Source organism: Mycteria americana, chromosome 3, assembly GCF_035582795.1.
Source record: "Mycteria americana isolate JAX WOST 10 ecotype Jacksonville Zoo and Gardens chromosome 3, USCA_MyAme_1.0, whole genome shotgun sequence".
Classification (NCBI taxonomy): domain Eukaryota; kingdom Metazoa; phylum Chordata; class Aves; order Ciconiiformes; family Ciconiidae; genus Mycteria; species Mycteria americana.
Window position 1 is genome coordinate 130851836 of NC_134367.1, and position 16414 is coordinate 130868249.

The 16414-nt window shown below is 38.6% G+C and overlaps 1 long non-coding RNA gene across 1 annotated transcript in view; it reads left to right on the plus strand.

Moving 5' to 3' along the window:
* The window catches only part of LOC142407852 (uncharacterized), a 39390-nt gene extending 24409 nt beyond the window's left edge, over positions 1-14981 (plus strand). Inside the window, exon 4 of the long non-coding RNA XR_012775079.1 lies at positions 14918-14981. This is a non-coding gene — a long non-coding RNA (uncharacterized LOC142407852). The remainder of the gene's footprint in view (positions 1-14917) is intronic.
* The last annotated feature ends 1433 nt before the right edge of the window (positions 14982-16414 follow it).

Below are 16414 nucleotides of genomic sequence, written 5' to 3' on the forward strand. Positions count from 1 at the left end.
GTTCAGCAGCTGTGCATTTTAAAGTGTTCTAAAGGCATGTTATTTTCATGTAAAGGTAGATGTAAAAACAGAGTCTGAAATAAATCCAGGTTGACAAGTATCAGCTGTGTTAATTTTAGCAAGAATTAAAACTTTACATTTGAAGCTGTATATGTTTTAGGAACATGATGGACAGTTCATCTGAACTGGTGTTGTGGTGCCAAAACCAGGACAACTGGTTTTTCTAGTTTTGATTCCTGTGGTTTTGTATCCCTAGCTTTTGATTGAAAGGAATTAGTTCATTCCAAACTGAAAAGATATTTTGGAAGAACAACTTGTGAATTTTTGGACCTGGTCATCCTTATATAGCTACTGTGGCTTTATGTCTGGCACAGATGTCTCAGATAACCTCCAGCTATAACCAAATTTCCATCTACCTTTTTTATTTTACTAGTACTTGATTCTGGGAAATACATATGCATATCCATATTACCAGCTATCTGTAAGATCCAGGCACACAAGCACGCACTGCATAAATTAATAGTGCATCGTATGTTGAAATTCAGCTTTCTTCTGTGAATTCATCTGTCTCCTACTGTCAGTTATGTGTATTGTATATTTCATAATAGGGCAGCTCATGCATTAAAGATCCTTATTGATCCGCCATGATTTGAAGAAGTGCTATTCAGACTTGGCCTAGAGTTAAGCATAAGTCAAATCAAGGACAGGGCTGGCAAGTATTCAGGCTCAGGCACCACAATGCTGAAATCTGCATTTATTCTAATCTGTTCAGATACGATTTCTGCAATGCAGCCAGTGGCGAAGGCTGACCTTAAATCCAAAGAATCCTTGACTGTTGGTCTGTTTCCAAAGGCTTAATCCCTTTTTGTCTTGAGTTTCTTTTGTTCCTCCTTATGCCTCCACAGAATGCAATGATATTTCTGCTCCTGTTTGATTTTTCCTGAAGCAATCCTTCACATCACTTATGGATTATTGGTATTTTTGCACTTTCTTTTTGAAGTATTAATTTCACTTAATCCTGCTTCTGCCGCATTCTGTTTCAGCTGACATGCAAGCATACTTTGAATTGCATCAGTGCTACTCTGTCAGTCCAGAGGTGGTATCCCAATGTGATACAAGGCACTCCTCCAAAGAGTCTGAGCTGAACGTATAGCCTCCACATTTCTCCCTGTCTTCCTGTGGTTAAAAATTGGAAACTGAGCACAGAAATTTTCCTAGCATCATCATACCACAGATCAACAGTTTAGTGAGCGTGATGCATTAATGAGTGTTACAAATATTACAGTGGGAACAAAAAGGGGAAATTAAGAAACAAGCTGTGCTGCCCGAAGTACCCATCTGTGATCTTTGTAGGTAACCTGGCAATGCTTTATTTTATTTTAATAGGTAGAATCAGCTGTCTGTTGCTGTGCAGGCAAGACACCTTATCCCATTCTGCTCATTTCCTTCATAACATCCTTAAGTCAGTCCGTGTGTCCCATGTGCACTCTGAAGAAAACAGCCACCTTCTCCAGGCTGACTGCACTGAGGAACAGGTAATGGTGAGCAGGACAGGGAGGTTCCTGACCTCAATTTCAGTGCCCCGCTTTCTAGCATCTGGGTTCAGCAGTTACAGATGAAAGTCCTTGTGAGTCCCTGGAGCTCACACTCTGCAGGTGGGTAGTGTTTGCGCAGTCTGATTACATACAGAGTTGTAAAAGACATTGGGATCTCTAGAAATTTGGTAGCTTCAAATTCAAGAAACTCTACAAAGCACGTGTGAGTTAGAATTTTTCTGATGATTATATGTAAACTTATTTCAGGGATGACAAGATGCACACCTTACCAGTTACATGGTCTTCAAGATAAACAAAACAAAACAAAACCCAACCCAACCTTCTTAAGGTTTCTTTTTTGATATCACCATGACAGTGTATTGTTCTCTCTGACTTATTTCTTGGAAACAGCTGAGTCATTTCTTGCTGAAGCTCGCCAAAATTTTCGGCCAATGGCATGGAAGATTTTGATGCAAAGGTTTATAAGAAGCTGAAGTCAAGTTGTTTTAATGGGGAGTGGCAGGCAGCTGTACAGTATGGAATTCTGTGAGCCCAGAGTATAATACGCATATATGAAAACACAACCTTAATGTTAGATCATCCAAGTCAATAGAACATGAAAGACTTTCATTCTGTTAAAGGAATGTAAAATATGTTAAAACAATTTCATCATTTTTCACTAAGAGTAAGTGTGTTCACGTGGGTAAGCAAGGCTAGCATGTTAGATTTGCATCTATTATGGAAATCTGACCTTTCCTGGAAATCTGAGCAAGATAACAGATTTCATCTGGAGTGTAGAGTTTGTATCTGCCTTAGCACTGTAGTTGGAAGCTTTTCTGTTAGTAGCAGGCAACTGTTTTGCCATGAGTTGAGATTCCATATCGTATACTCAGTAAGTTTCTGTATTACAAAGGTTGTGTAAATTGAATTACACTAACACCACCTATGGATTCAGGCCTATCTTATTTGCATAACAAACGGTCTTACAAACAGTGTGCATACTGTACACTCAGCAATTAGGCTTTCTTTTCAATACTCTTGGTCGTTCATAAAAAGAGGGAAGGTTTTTTCTTTGGTGGTGGTGTTGCAAAGAAAAGCCGCTAATGAAGGAATGATGAATGGTCTGATTGTGTTGGTGTTTGTATAGTTTCACCTTCATTTGCATCAGTACCAGGCACAGATCCCAAGACTCATTTTTCAGTTTTCAGTGCTCCTCTTCTTTGGCCCCTGCCTGCGCTAGAACCAACCAAACAAGCACATTTATCTTTGCCTCCTAGAATAGAGAATAGCAATATTTCCCTTCTTGCATCATTGGGGCCTACACGTGGTGGAATGTGTACCTCTCCTTGAGCACGTCTCCTGTCTTCAGTTGCAGGTTGATTTGGAAATCTGACACCAGCTGGAGGATACGCAAAGTGTACTGGGAGCCATCACTATACTTTCCCTCAGGAACGCTTAATGCATCATCTCTAAGTGTGTATCCATTTCCTGCTCCAAGGAATGGAGCTCTTATTTAGTATCCTTTCCCAGCAGTTCCCACACTGTGTTTGGCACTGCAAAAAAACTCCCCCCGCCCCCAAAAGCAGAGACAGCACACAGAGTGTCAAATTGCTTACATAGCAAACCCCTAAATGATTCAAATCAAAAGTCTGTGAGTCCATTCTGCAGAGCAAACAGTGGAGCAATCCCCCTCTCCCCATAGCAGCAAATGAGTATACACAACCCACATTTGACAAGTGACTCTTCAGTTCTGGAGTTCTTTGGTTCTTCCTATTTTTCCTGTCATTTTGAAAATGTATCAACTGCCACAAAATAATGATTTTCTTTTTAAAAAAGAAAAAAAGAAAATGAAAGAATGTAGCCCTTTGTTTTCTATATCTGTTCAGGGAACAAGCTTCATTTGATTGAATGCCAGGGAGAGGATAATGCAATCTCCCATTAGGCTTGTTTGCATCTTTTTACAGGATGACAGTTTAAGTCTGCTGGCTACAGATGGCCTTTGACAACTGACAACACTTGCTGTTATGCCAGTGTATGACTTCATCTGTGTGACACTGCATGTGACTGCAGCTTTCTTCCTCTTTTGCTTGCAGAAACTATTCTCCATTCCAGTAGCACCAGAATAACAGAGGTTTCCCTTGCATAAAAGAACCAGAAGCCTAAAACTGCACTGCTGCTTATGCTAGAAGACACTGGGAGCTGGAAAAAACAGTATTGTTGGAATCCGTTTGTTTGAGGTTTTAACCACCAAGTCTGAAGTTAACTTGGCCAAATTTGGTAAAGCGTCTTTGCAGCTTCATTACTTTTTTGAACCAACAGTTTCCAATTCTGTTAGGGTCCATCTGGCCATTTAATAGTTTCTGTAATATCTATCCCCCGTGCACCAGAGTGCTTCCCAAGTAAAGAAACAGCAGGCTTTGCAGAGCTGTCCTGTTGTGGTGCAAACCCTGTGGACCTGTGCTGGAATTTGCAGAAGCAGTTTTTGTCTCCTCTGAGTCTTGGCAACCTCAGGGAATGCTACAACTTGAATGAATGAAGTCATCCATCATCTAGCAGTGACTGGAGTAGGTTGAACTCATTCCCATTCTGTCTTTTGCTTCAGAAGCAGGAGAAAAGTAAGGTTTATATTCTAGATTTTTCTTTTTACCACCTTTGAACAGGGCTCACAGTTTGCTCTATGGTTGGTAGCTATTATCTTTTCTTAATTTTTATTATAACTGTTTCATCTAGGTCCTAGGGCCTACTCCAAGACAGCTAACTTAATATTGACTTTAAAAAAAGGGAAAAAAATACTTTTATCTTTTCATCAACATTTTTTCTGGTTATTGTTCTAGACAAACAGAGAGCTGAGATACACATACAATGGTATGGCTCATAGGCAGTGCATACATGTACTGTCAAAGTAGTCCATCATAGGCCTGGGCTGGGGATGAAGTTAGGAAATATTGGGCCTCATAATAGAAGATCATAGCCAAAAAGTTAAACACTGTACAGGAGCAAACCTCCAGTCCTAACAGAACATAGCAGTGGTGTTATCTGTCAGCACCTGAATTGCAGCTTGCTCTAGTAGACATGGAAGTACTTTGAATGCCAGGCACATGGCCTCTGAGTCTGTGAAACATAGTGCAGAAGGGACCACAAGCTTTCACTCTTCTAGGAAGTCCTCTGCTGTGTCTTGGAAGAGGGGATCTAGCTGGCTGTGGCAGAAGGAAATACTGGCTTGCAGGGGTAAATCAGTGTCCCCAGCTGGAGTAAGGCCTGATCGGTAGAGATGAAGATACTAGGAGTCATATTTTTAATTCTTTTTTATTTTTAATGGAACTGCAGGAAGCCTTCTCTGAACTGTATGGTACAAGCATTTCAAAGTCTTCATATTAGTCATTCAGTTTTAGCAAAATGATGTTTTTTCAATATCCAGGGAACAATGAAGAGTATATATAATAATCTCTATTTGTTCAAAGATCACTTTTCAAAGATGATCCTGTCTTCACCTTGGAGTCACGCTCCTGTGAAATGCCACTGTCATGAGTCTGTGGACCATGCTAGAGAATAGGAAAATGAATATGTGCTTATCTGAAAATTTATTTTCTTTGAGTGATAATGTCCTTGAGTGTGGCCCACTGTCAAAAACAGTGGGTAGCCTAGGAGAGGAATGAAAATTAACATCCCAAGATTTGTATTTAGTATTACTTAGGAGAACCCTCCTTCTGCAGAGCATGAGGAAATTCCATAACAGTTTCAGAAGACAGTTTATTAAAATAAAATTGAACTATCCTGGATAAGTAAATTGCCTCAATTAGAGGGAAGTTTTGGAAACAAAGCATTCTGAGAAGTTGGTTCTGGCTCCATACTGTAAGCAGGCTGAATTAGTTTTTGTCTGACGAATGAGTCACAGCATAGGTCTCTGACTCTCTTTACAAGATAACTTCTTCAAGTATTACTAGTAAAACGTTATATTCCCCACATCCTGCTAAGAAAGGGTGGGACAGATGCTGCAAATTTAAAACTTTGACACTTATCCCATCTGGTCATATGGTAATATAAGAGATGACGAAATAGAGGAATGACACCGACAAAAAGAATTTCTATCCCAGTTTCTTTAGTCATGTGGCAAACATGTTAGATGAACAATCAGGGTTACATCCAGTGTGTTGGAAGTGCTGAGTTACAGTTCCTGTACTGTTCTGAAATCCATCATCTCCTCTATCAGGCAGTGTGTTTGATCCCTTCAAACTGGCAGGCATGTGGCCAGCTAAATGTCGTCTCCGTTGTGATGCTCAAACCACCCTCTTCACAGGCCTAGTTACCAAAATGTTGATTTTATTTCTATAGAGTCTCCTAATACAACTCCTCTTCCAGAAGATCTTGGATCAAAAAAATTGATTGCTTCTTGTGCCCTTGATCCTTCTGACTGTGCATGAATCTGTCTGCTCTTTTGTTTTGAGACTTAAGAACATGTGAATTTTCCCCTTGTTTAGCCTGATCTTTCTCTATCTAGTGACTGTGAAGTTGAGCCCTTGGAAAGGACAGAGAAGAATAGCAGCTGCTTGGCTGTGAGAAATCACTTCAGCTGGCAGTTTGTGAAAGAACACAGTCTGTTGACTGGTAGTGATATAAATATTCAGGACTGGATTGACAGTATGCAGGACATAAGCCTGCTGGGAATAGTGAAATTGAGACATGACTTCTTTCCTTCTTTTGTACTCCTTTTGTGAAGGCGTGAAGGGTGTCCAGCAACAAGTTTCTTTCCTTCCCCAGAATAAGCCGTTAAAGGACAAATCGAACTGAGCGGCGAGGAGTTTTTGTTGCTATTGGTTTCCACTTGGTTTCAACTTCTGCAAACAAAGCTAGAGCTGGTAAGTGATTATGGTTGAGATAGCTTGCTGGACCCTCCCAAAAGTGCTGAGTCTCAAGGCTGCTCTTGCTTCTCCTAGGCTGAAGAGAGGCTGCATGAATGACAGAGACCACATTGGTGTTGGCTACATCGGGCCTTTTTTTTTTTTTTGTAGTTCACCTCATTGCCTATCAGTTAGAGGCTTAATGCAAAAGATAATTAATTTCAGTGATGGTGAAGAAGCAGCTCTCAGTGGCAGGGGGCTGCATTTAAAGGCTAATTAATATGGTGACATCAGTACTGAGGAATGTTATTTGCAGTCAAATGTGGCCAAGGAGACCAATGGTTGTACTCCAAGACATAACCATTAAAAAAAAAAAAAAAAGAGTTAAATAGCTTTCTAGCATACATATTCCCAGAACTTTAAAACTGATCATTAGAGCCCTTTATAACTTATCCACTCTTGCGTCAGATGAAACCAGTGTGATTACTCAGAAGCACTCATAATATCCAGGTGGGATGAATATTAGATCTAAGCTAAGAAGCTGCGATTCTGCTTATCGATAGACCTAAAACTGCATCAGGTTTGAGATTTTCCCAATAATATAGAAGAGGACCTAGATCTGTTTGTATGTATTTTGTAGTTGCATGTGAAGCAGAACCATTTTGTCTATGTACTTATATTTATGCCCTTTATTTCCCGTTTTCTTTTTGGGCATTTTTGTGTACACAGCAGGAGTGCACCTGAGATGAGCTCTGAAAATTGTTGGGTAATCTGCAGGCAAAAAGCATAGTAGGGGAAAAGCATGAGAGGAAAACTACCAGATTGTGAAAGGAAACCAAGACTGACTTTTTGCTTTGTTCTTATTGATACATGCTGTTTCTACTTCACATTCTTACGTTGCTGAGAAACCCTGTCATCTGCAAACAAAAACAGCTCATGCAGTATAGAGCTGAGTGTGTGCAGAATGTAAAGAGGGAGATATCTGTAGTCAGCCTACAAGAGCTTGCCACATTATTGCCATACACACAAGAAGTTACTTACTTTTTGGCACCAGATTTACCGTCCTGAGAGGCAAGCTTTCTGCAGTTAATATATTTTATGTCAGGAAGTTTTTCTGTAGTAAAACTTTGCTTAAGTAGTAAATAAAAAGCTAGCGTTAAGTTATGAATTGTGTTCCAAAGCATCAGTCAATATTGTATTAAAATTACAGCATGTGGGATTACTGCTGTATTATGTAGTTATTATGTACTGCTATATATAACCAGGAACACCTGACTCAGGGTTACTGAATATTTCTCCATACCCTTGAAAAGACAAGTAGTTTTAGTACTAGATTTAGCAAATTCTTGCAGAATATCTCTAGTTAATATTTTACTGAGAATAGAATTTGATTCTGTAGTATCTTTAACGTGGTTTTCTGTCCATTTTTGTGTGTCCTGTCATCCCTTTATTAACTCTCAGGATGAAAAAAGAGGCTCAGTTGTGGATTCCTTTCTGAGCTGTTCACCAGCATTTACCCAGTAAGGGCTAAGTCTGTCCTTGGATTTTCAGAAGTGTAGCCCTAACTAGGAAATGCTAAGACTGCAGGATTATATCTGAAATAAAAATTTGGTCCCAGTGGTGGAATAACAGAACATTTTCTCAGCCAAAAGCTGCTTAGTCAGACAACCTGAGAGTAATGGACTGGCTATATTTGTATTGCTGCAGTGACACATTGCAAGACTCAAACCAAGAGGGCACAGCTGGCTCAAGATCCCTAATCGAAGATATTCACGGTAATGAAGCATTGTCAACAGTAAGCTGGTGGTGGGCAGATGGCAGTGCACAGACTGCTGCGAGGGGTCTCCTCACATTCAAATTCCCCATTATATCTGCAGGGGTCTTCTGTCCTTAATAGGGGACTTGGAGCTGGGCTTAATGGGCTCTGACTAATGACTAAAAAGGAAAAAAGATGAAGAATTAGCTCCTTTGTGATTTTCCTTTCTTTCTTTCACCCATCCTTGACAGGCTGTAAATGGATTTTCTGTAGCTGCTACATTTCACTGGGAAAATCAGCACGGTATCTTTTTAGATGATTACTCATTATCTATAGGGTTTGTGCTCAGCTCTTGCGCTGTAACCATGTGAGACCAAGAGGTAACAGGGAGACCTTTCAGTTACCAAGTGAGAATTCCTACTGGGGTGTCTATGGGAGAAAATTGCCCCAACACTGTTCATCCCCAAGGCAGTAACAAGACATGGCTAGCTTCATTGCTTGTGACCTACCAGGCTCTGGACACTTACGTTCTGCAACCATCATGACTACCTGGCTCTTCTTTAAGCAGCTACAGCTGTGCACACTCAAACATGCTGTGTAAACATCATGGAGAGAGAAGAGACTGCAAACCCTCACGTTTTTGACATTGTTTTAGCCCACCATCTGCATTTTTAGAAGGCTTCAGATTTCCAGATATTCATGATACAGAATATGTAAAACAAACAGCTTTTTTGTTGATAAGGTTAAGAAATGTAAAATTTTAGTTTATCTTTCAGGCTTAGCAAGTAATTCCAACTTCAAGGAAAACTCTGTGGAGTAAGTTCCCTGATGTCCCATGTTTGCACTCTATTTGCAGAGAGCTTGGCATACGCGATGTCACAGTGTTTGTAGGAAGTGTTGGGTCAATATTTCATTTTTGAGGTCTTGAAAAAAGAATGAGGGAGATTCATGAACTGAGAATAGTGCTGTCTATATAGGGGAAAAAAAGAAACCCTTACAATTCAATTAGGAAAAAAGCCTGTCCATATCAACAGTACATCCTTATTTCAGTGAGGCTATAAGGCAGGAAAGGGAAACCCTTTTAATACAGGTAAGCTTTTTTCAAAGCTGAAGAACCTGGGAAGATTTGGCTTTTTTTCAAAGTATACGGAGTCCCCAAGCAGATGCAGACATCAACTTCTTCTGAAAGCCCAGTATGGTTATGCCGCTACACTGTGGTGAAAGACAGAATGCAGAGATTATTCAATTGGGGGTTCCTACCGGGGTGTCTATGGGAAGAAATTGCCCCAGCGCCGGTTTTAAAAATGTGCTTTGGCAGGTGAAAATGTGTGAAGGACAATGGGGGATGGAAAAGAGAAACCTACTTTCACAGGAGGGTAAACGTATTTTAATTTAAGCTACAGTTTTCGGCTTAGTACATCTCAAATATTTGAGAGAACTTTACATGGCGTGTTTCTTAGAGCTGAGTGATATCCTGGTGTGTGTGAATTTTTTTTACAAAAAAACATTACATTTGTTAATGGTCTGTGATAAGCTTCTCGTCAGTTTGAAGCTCAATCCAAAGAAGTATGTTTTGTTTTGCGAGGAGGTGATTAACTCTGAGCACGCTGCAAGTGAGAGAGAGTTTCCCCTGACCAAAACTTGAAGTGGCGCAATGCCCATCAACTGCTTGGACTCTCACAGATGTGTGAAGTTTTAAAAAGGAGCTATTATCGAAAGCTTATCTGTGGTTTGCCAGTGTTGCAAAGGCATCACATAGGTTGGTTGAGAAAGAAAAGTCATTTCAGCACTCTGCAGAGCATGACTTGGTATTTTCAGAGCTGAAAAAATCTTCTTATGACTGCTTCTTCCTTGGCTTATGCTTATATATCCTTTTCTGAAAGGATTCAGATGCTAGTGCTTATGGTTTGAAGACTTCATTGGTCTAAGAACATAAATGTTGGTAGCCTACATAGAATGAGTGACATGTAAAACTTTATACAGTATGGAGTGATCTTACCTAATTGTGAAGACACAAGTATTTATAGATTGCACAATGGCTTAAGTTGCCTGGAAGGTAACAAAATCTGTAAATATCGATGGTTTGGAAGTGGCCTTCCAGAGAACTCACTTTCAATAAGTAGGCCGCACTTGACGGAAAGCATCAAACAGCTTTGAGCTGTCACTCTTCCCTACCTTCCTTCCCTCTTCCACCAAGCTGTATCTATATGCACAGAGCAGTATGACTTTTCATTATCATCTCTCTTGGCACTGAATAAGAAATCCACAGTCTTAAACAATAAATTGACTTGGTTTAACTCGGTGACATATGGAGATAAATTTTATGTTTACAAAGGAAGGCAAGTAGTAGATAGAAAATTAATTCTGCTGTTTACTACTCTAGAAGTAAACCAGAAAGGACAGTAAAGCATGTTGTAGTATAGAATAGTGCCTTGTGTGTGTCTGTAAGGTGGTGAAGTCAAGGTATGAAGATTTAGTGTCTGTGGAACTCAGTGGAAAGATTCTCTAAGGAGTTGGGGTAGTCTGGAATCTAAGGCTGGGGGAGAAGATGTGATGTCACCTCAAAGCTGTGTGTCCTCTTTACTATCCAACAAAGAATTTTATCACTATTTCCCAAAATAAAAAATTCAAATATGTTTTTGTTTAAAAACCATAAAAAATTAGAAAGAAACAAGCATAGAAAGATGGAAATAGATATAGAGGAAAAGGGGAAGATGATGTGGACCAAAGGGAATGAAGGCAGAGAGTGTTGAAGTGAGATCAAAAGTTGCTTTTAGAAAGTTTTCATTTTGAGGATTTGGATGTATGATTTTAAAAAAGAATTTGACTCCTGTGTAAAGAAAAGAAACAAAAAGAAGGTAGATGTATTTAGTAAGTCATGGCTAGGGATCGGCTATTGTTCCTTCCCCAAAGGAACCTATTTGGATGTTTTGTTTTATTGTGGGAAGTTGCAAAGCACACTTTGAACTCAGCATTGATGTAGCAAAGAAAGTTTGAGGTAGCAGAGAAGGCTACTTCCTCAGAAAATGTAATGACTCAGAAGTGACAGCAGCAGAATGACTCCCGGTGAGGATCAGAGTTACTCAGCATCATTGTGTGACTGGGCTAAATCAGTTCCCTGACACCATTTTCAGAGATCTGCTGGCAAAAGCTCAAACCAGAGAAGGCTCTGCTGTGGCTGTCAAAGGCAAGAATGGTTTGTGAGGTAATATATGCTGTGGCTGACTGAAAGATGACAACGCATTCCAATTTTGGGGTATTTCTTTTCAAAGCTGTTGTGTGATGTCTCCCAATAATAGTACAGAACTGAAGAGGCTGTCCCAATAATAGTACAGAACTGAAGAGGCTGTTCTAGGCTCACTCTTCTGGACTTTGCTCTGTTTGCATTTACAGTTAGTAATTCTGCTTCTCCACAAGAAATAAGTATATTAACACGGACAAGCATAAAAATATAGAAAAATCCTGAAGGCAGTTACATCCAGTTGGCCTAAATTACACAGGTTAATTAACGTAATTGAGGTTTGCTGGTTTATTGTAGCTGAGGATCTGGCCAAAATAAGTACAGCGTGTAGCACAATTGTCATGTACCTTCAATTAAGAGAAAATTAGAAACACTTGTAATTGCTAGTATATCTGGTAAATAACTGAAATAGACTCAATCGTTCATTTCTATTTGAACTCCATCTGTAAGAAGCAATGGCAGATTTTCTGAATCAGATATGTAAAATCACCCTGATAGCTTTTGTTCAGCCATGAAATGAGACATTTAAGCGATGTAGATCACCCAGCATTTTGATAACATGAAATAATGAAGTGGTAAAATGCTCTTAGTACCCTACAAATTGGTTATAATGGAAGTCAATTACCTTGGTTGAAAAGTGCTTAATGGACAGCTTAAGATAGGTTTCATTTGTTTGGGAGGTTATTGAGATGTTTATTGTATTGTACAGATAAGAGAGTTTTGGTCAAAAACTTAGAAAAAAATATGCTCATCAGAATCCTTATTAATGTAGCCTTGATGCTGTGTAATAAGGTAGTACAGTTTGAGCTTGAAAACCACATTTCCAGCATTCATACAATTCTGCAGCTTGGATAAGTCTAAGAGATTAAGCATTTGTCACCTCTAACCTGTCATATCTCAACATGGATGTTCAGTGTAATGCCACAATGCTTGGGGGAAAAAAACAAAACAAAACCAAGAAACAAACTCCAAAAAAAACCCAGACCAAAAAAGTCACCATGACAGCTTACCTTAACTGAAGGACTAACTCATTATTGTTAGCCTTCCTGAGCGAAATTTGTGTGTACAACCAATGTTAATGTAAACGCTCCTCAATAAGAGCTCTGTGCCTCTCCGTGTCAGCTTCCACCATGGGGAGAGTTCAGAAGGAAGGAGAATATCCAGTGGGAGCTTTTGGAGAGCAGGAAGACTGTCCAGGGACTTACTGTCTAGGGAGACTGTCTTTCAATCAGGCTTGGAAAGATATTTCCAGTAGCTAGCAACAGGTTTGCCTCTTTTTCAATGAATGTAAACAATTTCTACTTCCAACAGGGAGACCAGACACAATTTGCTTTCTATTTTTAGCCTAAGTAATAATTTTGTTTTTGGGGCAGGTTCAGGTACATAGACTACATACACAGGCTAAACAAAGGAGACAACGAACAGTGCCAAAAGAGCAAGATGAAAGTTCCTGAAACAAAAATCAGTCTTTTTCAGACAGGCTTTAATTTCATTTTGGAACAAGGAAAGGACAAAAATTACCTCTGATGTCCACTACTGGTAGGGGGAGAGAAAGGAAAGAATGAGCAGTGTGGAAATGAACAAGAATAATTTTAGTCATGTCCATGAATGGTTTTTTTTTCCCCAAACAGAAAATATTAATTTTTAAGTGTCTGCTGCACTAGCTGCTCCCTTCGGTACTTTCACTTTCTATGGCAGTACTTTCACTGATTGTTTCTACAGTTGGACATTCCACATTTCTTCTTTCTGTCTAGAGATAAATACTGAATATCTTACAGTTCAGATGGTTGCTGTCCAGGTTAAAAATGGGAAAGCAGTAATTACTGACTTGTTAATTTTATTTGGTCAGAATTTAGTGAAATAATTCTCTGCTTAACTTGCTGCTTGATATTTTTTATGCTTGAAAAATAGTTTGAATTGAAGGATTATATCATGCAGCGTGCTTGACTGCTGTGAATCCAGTCCCTATTAAAGGTTTTTACCCATCCATCTTCTCTGTTCCTCTTTAACATAACAAATATTAAACAAGATCACACTTGGAAAAGTCTGAAGTTGTGATATCTTTCAATGATACTTAAGTATTCTTGGATTTCTGGTATCGTACTAGGGCTAATTCTACAGTCCCTTGGGGCTGTACAAAAATAATGGGAGCAGGCGTTTCAGCAAGTTCTCAGGGTTAATTCCTGAAAATCAGGTCCTCTCTTTGGAGCTAATTCTTTATGCACCTAAGTATTGCTGTTAAGCAACACAGGCTTATTTCCTTGAGTAAAAGTCACATGTACAGGTGAGGCTTGTTGAATATTTTTTTCTTCTGTGTAAACATGAAGCAATGTAAATCAAACTAGGCTGTAAATATTTTTCATTGCTGTTGCAATCTTGTTGCTTCAATACACAAACAGTAAAATACAATTTAGGGGAAGCTAGAAACTTAATAATAAGATTTATTGAAATATTTACCAGTGCAAAGGCCTAATCTTGATATCTTGGTAATGATGTAAATTACTAAAGCCTAATGGAAGTATCTGCTAGGAAATAAATAATTTCGCATTTATGAAGTCAGAGGAAATACATTTGGCATAACCTGTTTCATAAAAATTTAATACAGATCACTGCCTGACAGCCTGGTTTATCCTGCGTGTATTAAAGACAATTTCAGTGTTTTTGTACTGAGTGCTATCATCTTTTTGGCTGAAGTCCGCAACATTTATACACATGAATTACTTTGTTTATGTGAATACTTTTACTGAACTCATGCATGTAAAAATATTTTCAGGATGGAGCCTTGGTCAGTGTAAATTCTTCAGAGAAGTGATTATAATGCCTAATTTTTGACTCTATTGTAACAGAAATTATACTTTAAACACATATCAGAAATATATTTATAAAAAATTCAGTGGCAAATACTCTCTCTAAAATGTGTTTTGAGAAAAGACATATCGCTTACTAACCATTAAGGAGAAATTTACAGGAGTGTAAATACATTGGATTTATGTATGTTGGGAGACAAAATTTAAATTTTTCAGATAAACTTGTCTGCGTGGTCATGCTACATGTATTTAGGAAAAGGGAGACTTTTCTTTTAACTGAGTGCATTTGAAAAGAAATTTATTGCCAAGGTTGTGGGCCAAATAAAATTTGGTATCAGTGTTCATAATCCTGTTGATTTCAGTTGAATTGCATATGGTAAATCAGGTTTGGACCACCTGACTATCAACAATTTGTTGATCTTTTTTAGAAAAGATCAAATTTAAGTCTAGTTGTGATCAAGCAAATTTCTACTGAGGTTACACTCATACCAACTAATTTCAGACTGTGTCAGCCATTGACCCAATTTTTTTACATAATGGGATACTTAAAGGAGTAGATATTGGTCTTTCTGTGGATGCATGGGAACATTCAAATATATTCTGCCATTGGCCAAAAATCTTGGGCCAAATCTTCCGTGTTAGTTAAATATATCTGGATGAAGTTATAAAGTCAGATTAGTACTTTACACTACTGAATAAGTTTCACCAATATAGTAATTTAAATGTATTTGGTTGCCTAGGATTTCCTGCTGCAACATCTGTCTTACTGAAATCTCTCCTAATACAGAGAAAAACTACTGATTCAGGTAAGAACGCTGATTTTTTTTTCTTGAACCATTGAAGTGTAGGCATTCAGAGACGTCTTGTAATTCGTACTTTCTAACTGTGCTATACAGCGTAAAGGCCTTCAGAAGCATCTTTCTGTGCCAGGATGGAGTTCACTTTGCATGCCTTGCTTTATTAAATGCGAGAAGCGCACCAGCACTAGAAATGCCTGGCTGATAAGCTGATGCACTTTTTATCTACTTGGAGCCTGACTGACATCTTTGAACACTGTTGTATCTAAACAGCTTGAATATGTGACCTCATTCCTTAAATACCATCACTTGAACAGCTCTTGTTGCTAAAATAAAAGCAGTGTTGATTCTCTGTTGTGAAAACTCCTACAGACCCTCTGACAAGTGCAAACTAAACCACACCTTCTACTATGATAAAAATGATTGCTTATTTCTAGCAATTACAGTGTACCTGTAGCAGCAATTACAGTGAAGGTATCGCTTGCGGTTTTTATCACATTCACTTTATGTTAACCTGTGACTGTCACAGAAAGCTCTGGCACATGGAATAAGACTAGGAAACAGACCTCAAGGAAAATTATCTCGGAAAGGTAAAGTGGCTGAATAATTTTGTTTTAATTTTGTTTTCTTATATTGACACGTAGTTTGTTAACCACTCCCTAAACTGAGGGAAGATTGGAGTTGAGCCAAACTTTCCAGTAAGATGAAAAGAGGCCGGGATCAGCTTTCTCATTTCATGCTGTCTTTTAATGCTCAGAAATAAGCCTTCTGCAATGCAGGCCTGTTTCGGTACTTTAAGTATAACCAGGATTTTAAAAACACAAGCTCTGCCCTCCATTCAAACACAACTATGTGTTTCTCTGGAAACAATGTTTGTAAGTTTTTTCCCAAGAAGTGATATTTGGAAAAGCTGAACTTTTACGGGGAAGCTGAAGTATGGACTGGTTAAAAAGAAGCTTAAAATTTTTATCTATGAAAACCATTTTTGTGAGAGGACTGATGTGCAAATCCCCTGCAAAGTAAATAAAAAAGAAAAAAAAATTCTTATTTTAGTGAACATATTTATTGACTATTGTTTAAACAGTCTTTTCAGTAATTTGAGTTTGGTTCTTAAAATAGTGTTTTGAAATGCAATTGTGACTGCATATTTGCATACAATTGTTTTGCAGATGCTTTTACGACTATAGATGCAAACTCTGTTACTTGCTAGGTTTTGTTACTATTGGCAGTACTGAGGCAAGTGCCATAAAGGCCAAACGGATCATAAGGCAGAAAGGATATTCAGGTAACTACCGCATCTTTAACATAATTTAGACCTCTCCCCCCAAAAGCTGGCTATAAATTGTTTTAAGTTGTGTTTTATTTTCAGAATATAACCTAATTTTGTTAAAGTAAAAACTTTTAAAATGTAAATCCTGCTCTTAGGTGCAGTCCAGCAAA